The sequence below is a fragment of the Macrobrachium nipponense genome, chromosome 22, assembly GCF_015104395.2.
Source record: "Macrobrachium nipponense isolate FS-2020 chromosome 22, ASM1510439v2, whole genome shotgun sequence".
Lineage (NCBI taxonomy): Eukaryota > Metazoa > Arthropoda > Malacostraca > Decapoda > Palaemonidae > Macrobrachium > Macrobrachium nipponense.
The window spans coordinates 2,978,189-2,994,850 of NC_087213.1; the positions used below are offsets into that span (position 1 = coordinate 2,978,189).

At 40.2% G+C, this 16,662-nt stretch overlaps 1 protein-coding gene across 5 annotated transcripts in view; it reads right to left on the reverse strand.

The window, feature by feature from the left end:
* Positions 1 to 16,662, reverse strand: part of LOC135198445 (TBC1 domain family member 5-like) — a 212,291-nt gene that overhangs the window by 104,054 nt on the left and 91,575 nt on the right. The gene's annotated exons all lie outside the window — the stretch shown is intronic.

Here is a 16,662-nt window from a genome sequence, read left to right on the forward strand (position 1 = left end):
GCGTTCTCTTCTCCTTCTAGACTATATAATTTAAGATGTAGTCTTTCCCAGTAGTCAAGATACTTAACTTCTTCTATTCTAGCTGTAAAGGACCTTTGTACACACTATTTGTGCAATATCCTTTGTGAGAGTTGTGTACCATATCATATTGCAATATTCAATGTGGACCACGAAACATATGTTTTATAAAGCATAATCATGTGTTCAGCTTTTCTTGTTTTGAAGTGCCGTAACAACATTCCCATTTTGCGTTTTACATTTTGCCAATATAGAATTGCTATTTGATCATTGCATAACATGTTCTATTCATCATCACACCAAGGTCTTTAACTGCTTCCTTATTTGATTGTCCTCATTATTAGGTCCCCTATATGCATATAGCTTTCCTTCTCTCTCTCCATAATTTATTGATTCAAATTTATCAGAGTTAAATACCATCCTATTTACCTCTGCCCAATCATATACTTTGTTAAGGTCTCTTTGTAGCGCGTTCCTATCTTCATCACAATTAATTTCTCTACTTATTCTTGTGTCATGGCGAAACTACTCCACTACCGAGTCCCTTAACATTACTGTCTATGTCTGCAATCATAATAACAAAACAGTAATGCAACTAACACCACCGTACTTGTGGCACACCAGATATTACCTTAGCTTCATCCGATTTCCACATCGTTTGCAATAACTATCTGTTTTCTGTTGTGTAAAAATTCTTTTAACCATATTCCTACTTTATCCACTATATTATGTTTTCTAATTTTCAAAGTCTAGATAAACCACATCTGTTTCATTTCCGCTTTTCATATGTTTGTGTACTTTTTCCGGGTACGAAACCATGTTGTCCTATATTAAACAAATTATTTTTTATTAAATGTTTCATAATATTTTCTTCATTACCCTTTCAGACATTTTCATAATATGTGACGTTAGACTCACAGGCCTATAATTACTTGCCTCTAGTCTTGATCCACTTTTGAAAGTAGGGGTAATATATGCTAATTTGTGCTCATCATAAATCTTGCCTGTATCTACACTTTGTCTTAATAACATTGTAAGTGGCTTTGCGATAGAATGAACTACTTTAACAAAATAGCAGGGATACCATCAGGCCCTGCAGCAGCTACATTTTTAATTTCATTAATAGCCTGCACAATATCAGCTTCATTAATATCTATGTCTGCTAAATATTCACTATTTTCGTCCCTTACTTCTATATCATTATCTATTCTAGGGGTGAATTCTCTCTTATATCTTTCATCTTTCTGCCAATATGTTGCATATTTCCTTTTTTTCATTTGTTAATCTCCCTTCAATTCTTGGAGGGCGTATTTCTATTCTTTTATTCATCTTTTTTGCATACGAGTATAATAGTTTGGGGTTTTGCTTGATATTTACTAGGGTTTTTTCTTCCAAGTCCCGTTTTTCATTTTCTTTTGATTGTATAATCTTTTGTTCTGCATTTTATATCTTACTTTTTAGTTCTATCACTTTCCATGCATTTTTTTCTTCTGCAAGACCTCTTTTCCACTTTCTGATTTTCTGGAACAAGATCCTTCTGTCTCTTGGTATAAATGACTGATGCTTACTTTTCTTCAGTATATATTTATCCACTATTTTCTCTAATATTTTATATAATATCTCCATATTTACCTTTATATCATCACTTACGAAAATGTTATCCCAATCTTTGTTTAATTCTTCATTTATTTCTGACCATTTTATATTTTTACTGTAGAAGTTGTATTTTCCATATCCTTCCCACTTTTTCATTTCTTGCTTATCTCTGTTTTCACTTGCTTTGGAATGGACTGTTAATTCTATGACATTATAGTCTGAAATACTCGCATTATAAACTATTATTTCTTTAACATAATCACCTTGTTCACAATACTAGGGTTCTAAAGTTATTTTCCTTTCTTGTTGGCAGGTGATTTATTTGTTGAATGTTATATTCTAGTAGCATATCTAATAGCTTTTCGAATTGCCTCTTATCTTTTGCACTACTATTACTCTCTTTTTAAAATGTTTAAATACAACCACAATCTCCTATTCGTTCTTTCCAGTCTACGAAAGGAAAGTTAAAGTCTCCGGATAGGAGAATAGTCCAGTCCTTGTGATTTCTACATATATCATCCAATTTTTCTATTATTATGTCAAACTCTTTAGTATAAGGGGGTCTATATATTACCATGTTCATTAATTTTTCAGATTCAAATTCTACCACTATTAGTTCCCATTCTGAGTTACTATATTTCTCATATATTTTTCCTTGTTTTTTGTCTTCCCCATATATCGCAGTTCCCCCTTGAGTTCCCTACGTTTTTGTTCTATGTGATCTATAAGTTTGGAACCCACTTTTATTTTGATCGTCATTCCCAGTCTCTTGGGAATACCAGGTTTCACTTATATTCATTATATCTATTTTCTTTTCAATTTGGGTTAGTTCTTCTAAGTACTCTATTTTTCTTTTTGAGTTACAGTACTCTTGACTAAACCCTGCGCATTCATCACTATGATGGTTTGCATGTTTTCTCCTCCATTTAATATGGGTAATAATAAGGATTTTCCCACGTCTCTTTCCTGTTCTCTGTTATGTTGGTTCTTTTGTTCTTCATTTCCAGAAATTCTGACATTAAAAAATCCAACTTTTCCATAATATTTTATCTTCCTTCATCGTAATTAGTCATTTTCTGTCTGAATCTGAAATTTTCTCCGTGTCTGCAATATCCTCTTGCATCGTAAATACAGTATTTGTCTCTTGAGCTGTATCTTGGAGCTGATGCTTGGAAATTCTTTGCTGACACACCATATCGCAGTGATGGCTTGCTGTTTTCCTTCACCTCATATTCTTTGTTCCTCTCTTTATTTGTTTCTTTCTTATTTTGGATTTTATTATTTGATTGATTATTTAATTGATTTTGATTCATGGCTACAGGGTGCATATATTTACATTTTTTGTCGAACTTACATCCTTTTCCTTCTTTTAGGTTTTTGCATATTTTTGGATGTAGATCTCTGCAATCATCCTCATAGCCATCTAGGTATGCACATTTACCATAGATTTCATAGTTGTGACATACCTTGGGATGTTTGTAGTAACATCTTTCTCCAAATCTGCAATTCCCTCTTTTCAAAAGGTTGCAGACTTTGTCTTTCTTGTCTATTTTTTCCACTTTCCTATCAGTGTGCAGATCTGGGTATAGCCTCTTCAGGATTTTCTATTGTGTTGTCATGTCGTAATTTATTTCTTCGTATGTATGCTGCTTGATTGCCTCATATGTAGTATCAATGAGTATCTCTGCATCCATACTTTTATCTTGTTCTTTGTTTTCCTTATTTTTTTCTGTCATTTCAGTTTTGTTTACTTCTCTTCCGTTTTCCTCTTCTCTTCTTCCTCTTCTTCCTCATCCTCAACTATTTGTACATTCAGTCTTGATTTAATAACACTGTCTATCCATGATAGACATATTGAGCAAAATATTCTGGTATCCTTTCTCATATCTTGCATTACTACAGCACATTGAGGATGTCGGAATGTTGCATGCAGAACATTTTCTGATCAGGTTTTGTGGATTAACTATGCTATACCACACCTTACACAGTTTGCATGCTTTTGGCATTCTTTTTCCTATTGCATCAATTAGGATATTCACAATGTTCACCTTCTTCATTTTCTTTGTCGGAATATGTTGACCGATGTAAATTTTCTTTATGAGTCTCTTGACCACTTGGATTTTATTTGGAACTTACTCAATTATTTTCAAGATGTTTTCTGTTGATTTGTTCCAGTTTGAAGGATCGTACCCTTCTAATATGTCTATGAATGCTTTTGTATCTTTTTGGTTAGGGCTGTTGTTGATCTCATAGATGAGAAATGAAATTTTGCCATTTCTTACCACAGTTGGAACTTACTGCCATCTTGATTTGATTTACAGTATTTCACTTCATAAACTAACTTAGTAGACGCTTTATCCTACTATTTTTACACTAATCTTATCACCGACAGTTCACGAACACTTCTAGATATTTTTCAATGTCCAGACATATGTTAAACGTGTGATATCTGTTGATTAATCAGACTGTGTGTGGTAACGTCACACCAAGCAAAATGGCACAGAGAGAGAGAGAGAGAGAGAGAGAGAGAGAGATAGAGAGAGCGGGGGAGAGAATAGACCGAGAGAGAGAGAGAGAGAGAGAGAGAGAGAGAGAGAGAGAGAGAGAGAGATGGGGGGAGCACTCTCCCTTGCTTCAATAAGCTCTTTATTTCAGCTAAACATTGCTCAACAGAAGCCAATGATGATTCATCTTGTTCTAAAGGCGATGACTGAAATGGAGAAATAACTAGGGGTGGGAGTTTGGCACTCACAAGCAGGTGCACCATGATAGGTTAGTGTAATTTCATAGAGAGTTCAGTATCGAATGGCATATAAGATCTGGTGACATTGCACTGGGTGCTTGGAATTCTGGCAGCGGCTGCTCTGGAATAAATGCTGTATCCCATTTAGCTACTGCGTGACTACAAGAAGGCTGTGAGCTATACCAGCCTTTTTATATTGCCTAACTGGAATTGGATTTGAATGGCAACCCACTTGAAGGGTCTCAAGCAGCCTAGAAGATCCTAGAATCGCTTCCTGTGCAACCTGTCCATGTCTGAATTGTTGATGTCGTCACTGCAGGGCTGCCATTTCTACAATAATTATTTTAAATACATAATTAAACTGCCTCTGATATAACGTGAGATACCTTCAACTATTGTACGTATACATATACTACAACAATTCTGGGATTTGAGCTTTTCTAAGACTATAGATAGTTTTCCATCCAGAATGAGGCTCGGATGTAGACACGGAAGTCGGCTCTGTTGTAGGGTAGTTGTGTTGAGCAAAGGCAATGCACACATCATGATCTGGATAATTTTTTGGAAGTTTGCAATGATATTGTACCTATTAATCCTTTAAATATGGTCGAAACTTGCAGTGTGTTTGGGTACCACAATAGGTCAAAATGAGATGGCAAATAGTATTACTCAGTCCCTGCTGTTGTGAGAAATCAATGAGATAAAACTCAAAAGATTGGTGAAAGAAGGAGAGCACTGTGGATTTCCAGAATAAACAGGGATAACTTTCAACCGTCAAGCCATAAGTAAATCTGCTTGGATCACTTTATCATTGATGAGTGCTATTAATTTTCAGTGTAATTAGTGGTATTGGTTTGATTTTGATTTTTTTTTACTTGATTATAAGTATAGATTTTTGGCATTATGCCAAGGACTGGGGCAACTAAGGCCATTCAGCATTGAAACGGAAATTGACAGTAAAAAATTTGAAAGGTGTAACAGGAGGAAAACCTCGCAGTTGCACCATGAAACAATTGTTAGGAGAGATTGGACAATGAAAGTAGAGATACAGTAAAAGAAATGAGAGTAGTTGCAGGTAGGGGCCGAAGGGACACTGCAAAGAACCTTAAGTAATGCCTATATTGCACCGAATGAGGTGCACTGACAGCAAGGGAGCCTGCCATAGGAGTAGGTGGATGAAAAATAGGAAGACAAGGATTAGGAGCAAGTCAGGAAAAGGAGTAGAATGAATAGCAGATTAACTTCTAACATAGCTTAGGAGTTGTTTCTAGCTAGGTGACCATCTCCTGGTTCTAGAATCTGCTTTCCTCTTCCTATCCCTTTCTAACTTGTCTAAGTGAGATCTTAGAACTTCCACATTTTCTCATCCCAATCATGACATTCAGCACAAGTTTTCTAGCTACTACACTCCTGTCCTCTACACTTACTGAAGACTGTATGTGAATTATAGCAAGACTATTTAATCTGGTCTTACCACCTTCGGTATAATAGCAAAGGCTAGAAGAATTAGAATCAGACATAAGAAAACCCTGATCCTAATCATTAATAATCTAAAAGTTTAAAGGCTACTCAAAACTTAGCAATAATACTTCATCAAATCCAGTAATACAACAAAAAACCCATGGACAAAAGCTGCTGCCAACCCCTTATGTTTACTTAAGCATGTCAAAAACAGAATGAAGTTGTCTGCTTAGTCATTCCTACACCCCTATTAAGTGGGCTAGACTTGTCACTATACTAAATTGTCGAAGACCTAACGTGATTTTTAAATAAAAGGCTGCCGCAGGAATTGGAAACTATAGCTGCTATGTAATTACTTGGCAAGTAACTTATATGAAAGAAAAATTTCACACTACTACTTCTTTGAAATCAGCAGCTCTTTCCACAAAAACTCACGACAATATTTTACAAAATTAGTTTAACTCCCTACAGTACAACAAAACTTGAACACTAACACAATGTTATAAGAAAACTACAAAAATAATTATAAAGGGAAGACAAATGACAGAACCCTTAATATTGGTATACAGTATACATAATATTTGGATGGGTAAATATAGCAATACGGAGCTCCTCAGGTCGGGTAAACTTTGAGGTTGGCTAATTTATGAAAAAACACATCAAAGGAATGAGGAAGATATGCAAATGTACATGGTGAAAGAAAAAAAAATACTAAAAAATTTTCCTTACCTTCCTTGAGAAGTTGAAAATTACTATTTACTATTTACAAGCCCTTGTAGGACCACTTTGACAAGACAATCGTAAATTTTACCAACTTATATACAGGTAGTATTCGAGTTACGATAATTCGTCTAACGATAATCCGATTTTACGATGGAGTTAGCAATTAATACTGATACAAACAAATTTTTTTTAGAGTATTTTTAAATTTTGCTCTTAACAGGTGCAGCCCAGTAGCGTACTTTTAGTTAAGTAAAAAGAAAAAAAAACAGTAAAAGAGAATTATGAAAGTTTTCTTTTAATGGTTTACCTCTTTGGTAAGTGACAGCCATGAAAAACCGAACGAGAATCAAAGTTTTGCTAAGTACAACTGAATTGGATAACAACATCCATTTGGCTTGTATTTCAACCATCGTACGATAGTAAACAATTATCGCAGTTATGTATATAAATGATGTTATGTAGGACTGACATATTAGTAGGTAATAACTTTCTTTGCTATAGATCAAAGATCAGCTAAGAAACATACTGTTAAATTTAAACAAAGTTGTAGCTAAAGCCGAGAACACGTTTCAAGCTGCTAATGACTGTAATTGTGCATCGGTAACAAAGATAAAACTCACATACACTTATCTGATCAAACATAACCATAGATAAAGTTGAAAGAGAATCATTTTAATCAAAACTTCAGGTCTCAAAAGAATATAGTTTACTACTGTTTTCACGTCGATAAAAGATAAATAATGTAATGGTAAAGCTCGTACTACGAAGAAATCAAGTGAAAATAGCAAACAGAATCACATCATTTTCCTTACACAATAAACATGCCCACAAAGCAATCTGTTAACGAAAAAAATAATTTAGTTCCCAACGAGACAAATTAAATTCATATTTTGACTTAAAATTAACACGTCTTATAACCTCATATAAGTAAAGTATCTAGATACGTATTCTTTTATACTAACTAGAAGCAAAACAATTCGCTCTGAAATGAGTAAATACGACAAAATAAACTCTTACTTCCCATCAGCTGATTTCCAAACCAAAACATTGACAGCTTTGTTAGTATTTTATGATACAATACGTAATATGAGACATACAATATAATCGGATAGAGTAACATATAATTTTTAAAAGATTCACGGAAAAGATGTACTATAGTATTCATTATGTTTTTATTCCATAGTTATATGTAGGCATAAGCAGTCTAACAGGTATCGCTCAATTATGCCGATATCGGTCTGAATCTGGGTCCAATATACTGGGCATCTATCATCGTATACACTAGGCTAACTTATGTTATTAAATTTCTCTTAGTACTGAATTATCATGAGCAAATATGCACTGAACCTAGAGAATTAGCTGAAATTAATAATTACTAACCCGTATATGTATAAATAGTACACTGTGTAGTGTAGGACACTACCCTATATGCAAAGATGGTACTGATTACCCCTAGTGTAGGCCAAGCTATATTCGAGATACAATTTTTTCAACATACGATGGGTTTTTCGGAACCTAACCCCATCGTAAGTAGGAGAATACAGTAGTACCTCGAGATACGAAATTAATCCGTTCAGAGGCGCCCTTCGTATCATGAGGTTTTCGTATCTTGGACCACATTTTACATGTAAAATGGCTAATCCGTTCCAAGCCCTCCAAAAACACACCAGTAAATTTCATAATAAAGCTAAATTGACCTATAAACCAATGGAATACTACAACAATTTGGATCATTCAATCCTAAATTAATAACAAAACAAAATGTTAAGATAAACCTGAAATAAGTGTATTAGTGTACATGGTATAGAAGAAATACTGTACGTAAAATGTGGAAGCTTACTTTCGAAGTGAGGCATCTCCGAAAGTGGCGGCAGAGGAGGAGGAGGAACAAACGATTGCACTTTATGAAAAGCGGCTAGAACATTCTTAATTTCTGCGTTTTTTTTTTTTCTTTTTTATTTGATTTTTAACTACTTTTTTTTTTACTTTACATAGGTGTTTTTTTTTTTTTTTTTTTTTTTTTTTTTTTTTTTTTTTTTTTTTTTTTTTTTTTTACAGAATTTCAACTTCATCACCACTTTCAATTTTCTGTTTTTCATCACTTGGTTCTTCCTTTTTGCTTACAACTTACTGTTTTTATCACTTGGTTCTTCCTTTTTGCTTACTCCTGCTAATGCTAAAGGCCTCTTTAAAAAATAACGATCCAAGGAAGATTGCTTCTGCCTACTTTTCACAATGTTCCTGAAACGACTCAGGCAAACGTCATCGAACTGCACAAGCATACGACCTGTGTGAGCCTTTTCGGGGTGTCTTTTTTTCTATAAACGCGTAGTGTTCATTAACGGCTGCCCGTCTTGATAATTATCTACTAATTGTTGCATCTCATGACTGTTGGCCCTGGTGTCCATCAAAACCCTGTTCAACCAAATACGCTCTCTGCAACTGATTTGGGTACTGAATGTTCGGCTGCTGACCTTCAACATAAACTGAAGTGCCTTGATTATACTGGTATGCATGTTGTAAATGATTGGTCAACACCCTCTGTTCAGCAGGGAGTGGAGATTCTACCAACCTTGCAAAGTTTCCAGTTATCCCATGAGAGAGACCTTGACCACATATCCCATGTGAGAGATCTTGGTCACTTATCCCACGAGAGAGATCTTGGTCAATCATATCATAAATGTCGTCACTCAAGAGGTGCTCTTCTTATTCCATTTTCTGTGAAAAGATATGAGAAATTTTTTTTTTTAAATACACATTGACAATCCCGAAACGAATACCGCGTGCGTACTATAACAATGCTGGTACCGAGTGGCCGAGGCACGCCACCACATACAAAGATGCATGATGGGAGGGACGCTGGCCAATAGGAGAGAAGGATCTCATGGCCGCGACTAGCATCAGGAACCAATGGGAGAGCAGGAGGATGGTGGCGAGTCTACTAAGATTGGCGGCGAGCGCGGAGTTTCAAAAATTGTTATCGGTGGTTCGGGACGAATCTCGGTCTTTACAGAAACCTTTCGTATCTTGAAAACTTTTCGTATGTAGAGCCGTTAAAAAATTTCGTATCTCGAGTTTTTCATAAGTTGAGCCTTTCGTATCTCAAGGTACCACTGTACCTGTATGTTTTTTCTAATAAATACTCTTATTTTATTTTGTAAAATTATAATTACTGTTCAAACAATATCAAAACAGATAAGAAACAAAATCAGTAACAAATTCTTAGCATATTTGTAGAAAAAATATTTATGTAAATTTACAGAGAACGAAGATCCAGTAACTTTTTTTTTACTTTTATATGTTTTTTATAGTATTTCTTTGCACTTTTCTTAGTAAAATGTTATTGTCATGATACAATAAAGTTTTTTCATACTTACCTGGCAGATATATATATAGCTGTATTCTCCGACGTCCGACAGAATTTCAAAAACTCCCGGCACACGCAGTGGGCGGCCAGGTGGTTAGTTACCCATTCCCACGCCACTGGGAAGCGGATATCAGGAACCATTCCCATTTTCTATTCAGATTTTTCATACCACTGTCCCCTGAGGGGAGGTGGGTGGGTACTTAATTATATATATCTGCCAGGTAAGTATGAACAAACTTTATTGTATCATGACAATAACATTTTGTTCATGAAACTTACCTGTCAGATATATATATAGCTGAATCCCACCATTGGAGGTGGGAAGGGACAGAATAGAAGGATTTTAGGAAACAAATTACATGCAGATGATTGACATCTTGGTTCCTTACCTGTTAGCATAGCTGACTTCGTGATTACTGTCACCCAAGTCTGCTTCTGCTTTACTAGAGTCTCCAGCAAGGTAGTGACCTATATAGCTGGTGAGTTCTAGATGATCTGTCAACGGGAGCGTGACCACAATGTGACTAGACCATATGACCATACTGTGAGGGCAACGAAGCTAAAAACCACCACCTGACCTAACCTATCGAAGTTAGTCCCATAACTTCTAGGCTAAAGAAAGGGAAAGCGCCTCAAGCGACCAACCCTTCAACCATAAACCAACACCAAAATAAAAAGCACACCTATCCCTTTTCTATAGGATAGGATTCGTGCTGCTCCCTGCCCCCAACAACATTTCTGCGGATATGTATGGTCCTAGCGACTCGCAGTTCTCATATGCCGTCTTCACATCCCGCAGGTAATGTGAAGCGAAACACAGAGTTGCTTCGCCAAAAAAAAAAGTAGCACTAATGATATCGCTGATGCCATATTTCTTTTGAAATGCCATGAAGTTGCAACAGCTCTCACTTCATGGGATTTTATTTTCAAAAGTTTCAGATCACCATCCGGGCAGGACGCATGGGCCTCCCTGATGGTGCTTCGTAAAAAGAATGCCAGTGCATTCTTCGACATAGGAAAGTCGGGTCTCTTAACAGAGCACCATAGATTTTCAGAAGGACCCCAACAGTCTTTGGTCTTTTGCAAATAAAATTTGAGAGCCCTGACAGGGCACAGGACTCTCTCTGGCTCTTGTCCGATGAACTCTGCTAACCCCTTGATTTTAAAGGTTTTTGGCCAGGGGTTAGATGGGTTCTCATTCTTAGCTAAGAAATTAGGATTCAGGGAGCACACTGCACTGTGTCCTCTGAAACCCACATATTTACTAATTGCTTGAATTTCACTAACCCTTTTTGCCGTGGCAAGAGCAGTTAGGAAAATCGCCTCCCTAGTAGTGTCTTTCAATGAGGCAGCATGCAGAGGTTCAAAGGGAGCCGACATCAAGAACCTTAGAACTACATCAAGATTCCATGATGGGACCTTCGGTTGCGGTACTTTAGTTGTCTCAAACGATCTCAAAAGATCGTGAAGGTCTTTATCATTTGTCAGGTCTAACCCTCTGTGACAGAAGACAGCTGACAGCATACTCTTGTATCCTTTTATTGTGGGCACTGCCAGTCTGTCCACATTTCTCAAATGCAGGAGAAACTCAGCGATTTGGTTCACAGAGGTCGTGGAGGAGGAAATACCTTTCTTCCTACATCATCTCCTGAAGACAGCCCACTTCGACTGATAAACCGCTCGATAGGAAGATCTTCTCGCATTGGCAATAGCCTCTGCCACTGGTCTTGAAAAACCTCTCGCTCTGGCCAACTTCTTGATAGTCTGAACGCAGTCAGACTCAGAGCGGAGAGGTTTCCGTGGTACCTCTCAAAGTGGGGCTGTTTGAGAAGATCTACTCTCTCTGGCAGGGTTCTTGGGAAGTCTACCAAAAGAGACATGACCTCCGTGAACCAATCGCTTGAGGGCCAAAAGGGGGCGATCAGTCATTCTCGCTCCTGGCGACGCCGCAAACTTCCTTGTTACCTCTCATAAGAGTTTGAACGGGGGAAAGGCGTAAACGTCCATCCCCGTCCAGTCCCATAGGATGGCATCTACCGCTATTGCTTCCGGGTCGAGAACTGGAGAGCAATAAATCGGAAGGCTCTTCGTTTTCGAGGTTGCGAAGAGGTCGACTAGCGGCCGTCCCCACAACTTCCATAGCTCTTGGCAAACCTCTAGATGTAGGGTCCATTCTGTGGGAAGCATCTGATGTTGACGGCTTAAAAGATCCGCTCGGACATTTTGTATTCCTGAAATGAACCTTGTTAGGATCACTATGCTTCGAGCTTTCGCCCACAGAAGGATGTCTCTCGCTACCATGAACAGTGATCGAGAGTGTGTACCCCCTGCTTTTTGATGTAAGCGAGAGCCGTAGTGTTGTCCGAGTTGATCTGGATAACTCGGCCCACCAATCGTTCTTCGAAGAATTGAAGAGCCAACCGAATGGCCTCCAACTCTTTTAAGTTTATGTGCCAGGACCTCTGTTCCCCTCTCCAGAGGCCTGACACTTCCTCCTTGCCTAGTGTTGCTCCCCAGCCCGCCATGGAGGCGTCTAGAACAACACTAGGTCGGGGCTCAAAAGGTTGAGGGACAGTCCTTCCGAAAGTTTGATCGGATCTTGCTACCACTTCAGTTGATCCTTGACCGCTTGTGAGATTACCAAAGTCGAGTCTAGATTCTGTTTGTCCTTCCAGTTTTCTGCCATAAAAAACTGTGTGGCCTGAGGTGCAAAACCTAACCCCCCAGGGAAACAAACTTCTCCAGTGAAGAAATGGTTCCCAGCAGACTCATCCATTCCTTCGCCGAGCATGTTTCTTTCCCTAAGAAGGCTGACACTTTCTCTAAGCATTTGTGCTGACGTTCCTTTGATGGAAAAGCTTGAAAAGCCGCTGAATCCATCTGAATCCCCAGATACACGATGGACTGCGTGGGGATCAGATGGGACTTCTCGTAATTGACTATTAGGCCCAGGGCCTTCGTCAGCTGCAATGTCGTCTGAAGGTCCTCCAGGCACCTTGACTCCGAAGACGACTTGATTAGCCAGTCGTCCAGGTAAAGCGAGACTCTTATCTTCGATAGGTGAAGCCATTTCGCTACATTCAGCATGAGGAAAGTAAAAACCATCGGTGCCGTACTCAGACCGAAGCAAAGAGCCCTGAACTGGAAGACCTGCCCTTTTAAGACGAACCTCAGGAACTTCCTTGATTGAGGATGGATGGGGACGTGGAAATAAGAGTCTTGTAGGTCCAATGACACCATCCAATCCCCTGGTCTCAAGGCCCCTAACACAGACTGAGATGTTTCCATCCTGAATTTTTCTTTCTTCACAAAAAGGTTCAGTCTGCTGACGTCTAGGACAGGTCTCCATCCCCCAGACTGCTTCGGAACCAGGAATAACCTGTTGTAGAAGCCTGGGGAATCCAGCATCAGGACTTCTTCTACGGCTTTCTCTTCCAACATTTGGTCTAGAAGGTCGAGCAAAATCTGTTGCTTCTCTGACTGGTATGCAGGCGACAGGTCTATCGGCTTCGTGCTCAAAGGAGGCGCAGAGAGGAAAGGGATCTTGTATCTCTCTCGATCACATCTAGGGACCAGGTGTTCCTGACCCTATCGTCCTCCATGCCTGAGCAAATAAGGTGAGTCTCGCACCTACAGGTGCCTGAAGGGCAGAAATGTCAATTTTTTCCCTTCTTGATAGAAGAGGTCTTGCCTCTAAAGGACCCCTTCCTCTCGAAGAACCTCTAGAGGAAGGTGCTCACGAAAGGGCTTAAATTTCTTCTTGGGGGCTGGAGCTGTTGAAGTAGAAGCCTGGGGAGTAGGGCGTCTGGAAGACTGAGTCAAGAGGTCCTTTGTTGCTTTCTCTTGCAAGTTTACTGATAGATCCTTAATCATGGACTGCGGAAATAGATGAGTAGAGAAGGGGGCGAACAATAATTCCGCCTTCTGCGCGGGAGAAACCGCTTTTGCCACAAAACTGCAATAGAGCTCTCTTTTTTAGCAGCCCGGTAGCAAAATGAGATGCTAATTAATCAGAGCCATCCCTTACTGCTCTATCCATGCAAGCTAGCACACTTGAAAGCTCTTCCAAAGAAATAGAGTCTTGACTCCTAGATTGTAAATCCAAGGCCCCCAAGCACCAATCTAAGAAGTTAAACACTTCCAGCGTCTTAAATATCCCCTTGAGATGATGATCTGTTTCCGACATCGTCCAGGAAACCTTTGCTGATGACAAATAAGACCTCCTCGGAGCGTCCACTAAATTCGCGAAATCGCCTTGAGAAGAAGACGGTGCTTTCAATCCTGCCTCTTCTCCCGTTTCGTACCAGATCCCCGCTCAGTCTAGATGGGGGAAGAGCAAAAGAAGTTTTCCCTTTAGCCTTCCTTGAATCCATCCAATCCTGAATTCTCTTAAACGCTCTCTTTGCAGAGAGCGAAGTGGCCATTTTAACGAAGCCAGGAGCCTTCCTGGCCTTCGATGAGGCTAATTGTGAAGGGGGAGAGCAAGGAACAGGCGCTTGAAAATTGTCTGGAAAAAAGTTCTTAAGTAGATTCGTCAAAGTCTTATAGTCTGAAGCCGCTGACGCAGTTGGTTCGTCATCATCCGTAGGGCACAGGTCACTAGAAGAATCCTTCTCTCGGTCATCAGTGTCCTTCAAAGATCGCGATGACAATAATCCTTGAGGCCCCGTTCGCAAGAGGGTGCCTCTAGATGAAGAAGAGTTCGAAGTAACCAATCTCTGTTTCCTTATCTTCGACACTTTAACATGTGAAATATCTTGATGTTTCGGACTCAAACATTCTTCCAAGACGTCCTGCTGAGCGTCCTGGCAAGCGTCCCGATATGCAAGACGCCACACGTTCTGAGAAGCGTCCTGCTGAGCGCCCTGACGAGCGTCCTGATGTGTACGACGCCATGCGTCCTGAACAGCGTCAGCTCGAGCGTCCTGGCGAGCGCCCCGATGTATAAGACGCCGCGCGTCCTGAAAAGCGTCTTCTCGATGCATCCTGGCAAGCGCTTCGCTGCTTAAGACGCTGAGCGTCAAAAGAAGCGTCTTCCCAAACGTCCTGAAGCTGATTATCCTCATGCAAACAGTGAACTTCCGTCATGGATCCTTGAGCGTTCTCGGCCTTTTGACAAAGACGCCGGCCGCCTGTGCGGCAACTCACGTCTCTGTCAAATTCGTCTCTCCTAGACGCCCTTTCATGAGGAACGTAATCACGTTCTCTAATGAGTCGGCTACTAGGAGGAGACTCAAAGGCCGAAAAACGCGGAGAAGGAGCCGGGGACTGCCTAGTCCTCTTAACAGGCAGCCACCGATCCTTCCTCCGATGACTAGGTTCTGCCTCCTTTCTCTCAAAATAGGAAGCTAACTGCTTCTGCATTTCCAAAAGCATTTTCCTTGATGGAGAAAATTCTCAATCAGGAGAAGGACTCATCCTGTGCGAGGAAGATGGGCGAGGGATACCCTTTCCTTCAACTCAGGAACATACTTAAAGCGACTTGGACGCTCGAACGAGTCCTCCCCTGATGAAGTCTTGTTCCTTTTCTGTGGCGGAAAAGCTTCAAAATATTCAGGTGATGAATCTAAGCACTGGGGGGGGGGGGGGGGGGGGGGGGATCAGAAGACGTGAAGCTTCCTCTTCTCTGAAACTTCTCTTAAGAGGGCGACAAGGACGACAGCCGCCTGTGCGGCACCTTGCGCCCCTGCCGCTCTCCCCATGAGAGGTCCTCCGAGAGTCCCAACCTCGGCGAGGAGAGGAAGCCTCGGAAGAAGAGAAGCACTCTTTAAGTATCCGTGCCCGTGCACGAACGCTGGCAGCCTGAGATTCGTCCTCAGTTTCTGCCGAAGGGACGTCAGACCGGTTATTAGATCCCGTAACCCTCCTTCGGCTTTCGGCTTGCCCTCTCATTAAGGCCTGGGAGTCCGGCAGGGGCCTAGGCGTAGAGGCATTATGGGACCGATCTGACGTCCCCTCCACAACACTAGATGCACTAACACTTTCATTGCACTTATCCACATTTGATTGTAGAGCAATCACTTTCGATTCCAAGGCGCGAATCAACTCCATAATCGTAGATAATACGTTTCCTTCTGCAGACACTTCCTGATTGTTCGGTGGCAATACAACAGGATTAGGTTGAATTACATCTACAGGAGGATTTAATGGGAGATACAATTCTACCCTGACTTCTATTCACAGAAGCACTTCTAGAGGAAGACCTCCTGATTCTATCACGCTCAAGCTTTCTCACGTAAGAATCATATGCCTTCCATTCGATTTCAGTCAATTGCTCACACTCGATGCATCTATCATTCAACATACATACATGACTTCGACATTTCGAGCACACCGAATGAGGGTCTACCGAAGCTTTCGGCAACCTCACCTTACATTCTTGTACCTTACACACCCTGAAGCTAGCAGAGCTAGATCCAGACATCGTAATCAAAGAAAAGTCAAAGCCAAAATCCAAATCAAATCCACTATCACGTATGCCAAGCCAACAAGCCAAATCAAAACCAAAAGTCAATCAGAATACTCAAAAAGTTAGCACAAGAAGTTTCAAAATCCTAGGCGGAGGTCTGTAAACAGTTGTTTACCGACCGGCGACAGAGAAAAATCTAAATAGAAAATGGGAATGGTTCCTGATATCCGCCTCCCAGCGGCGGGAATGGGTACTAACCACCTGGCCGCCCACTGCGTGTGCTGGGAGTTTTGAAATTCTGTCGGCCGTCGGAGAATACAGCTATATATATATCTGCCAGGTAAG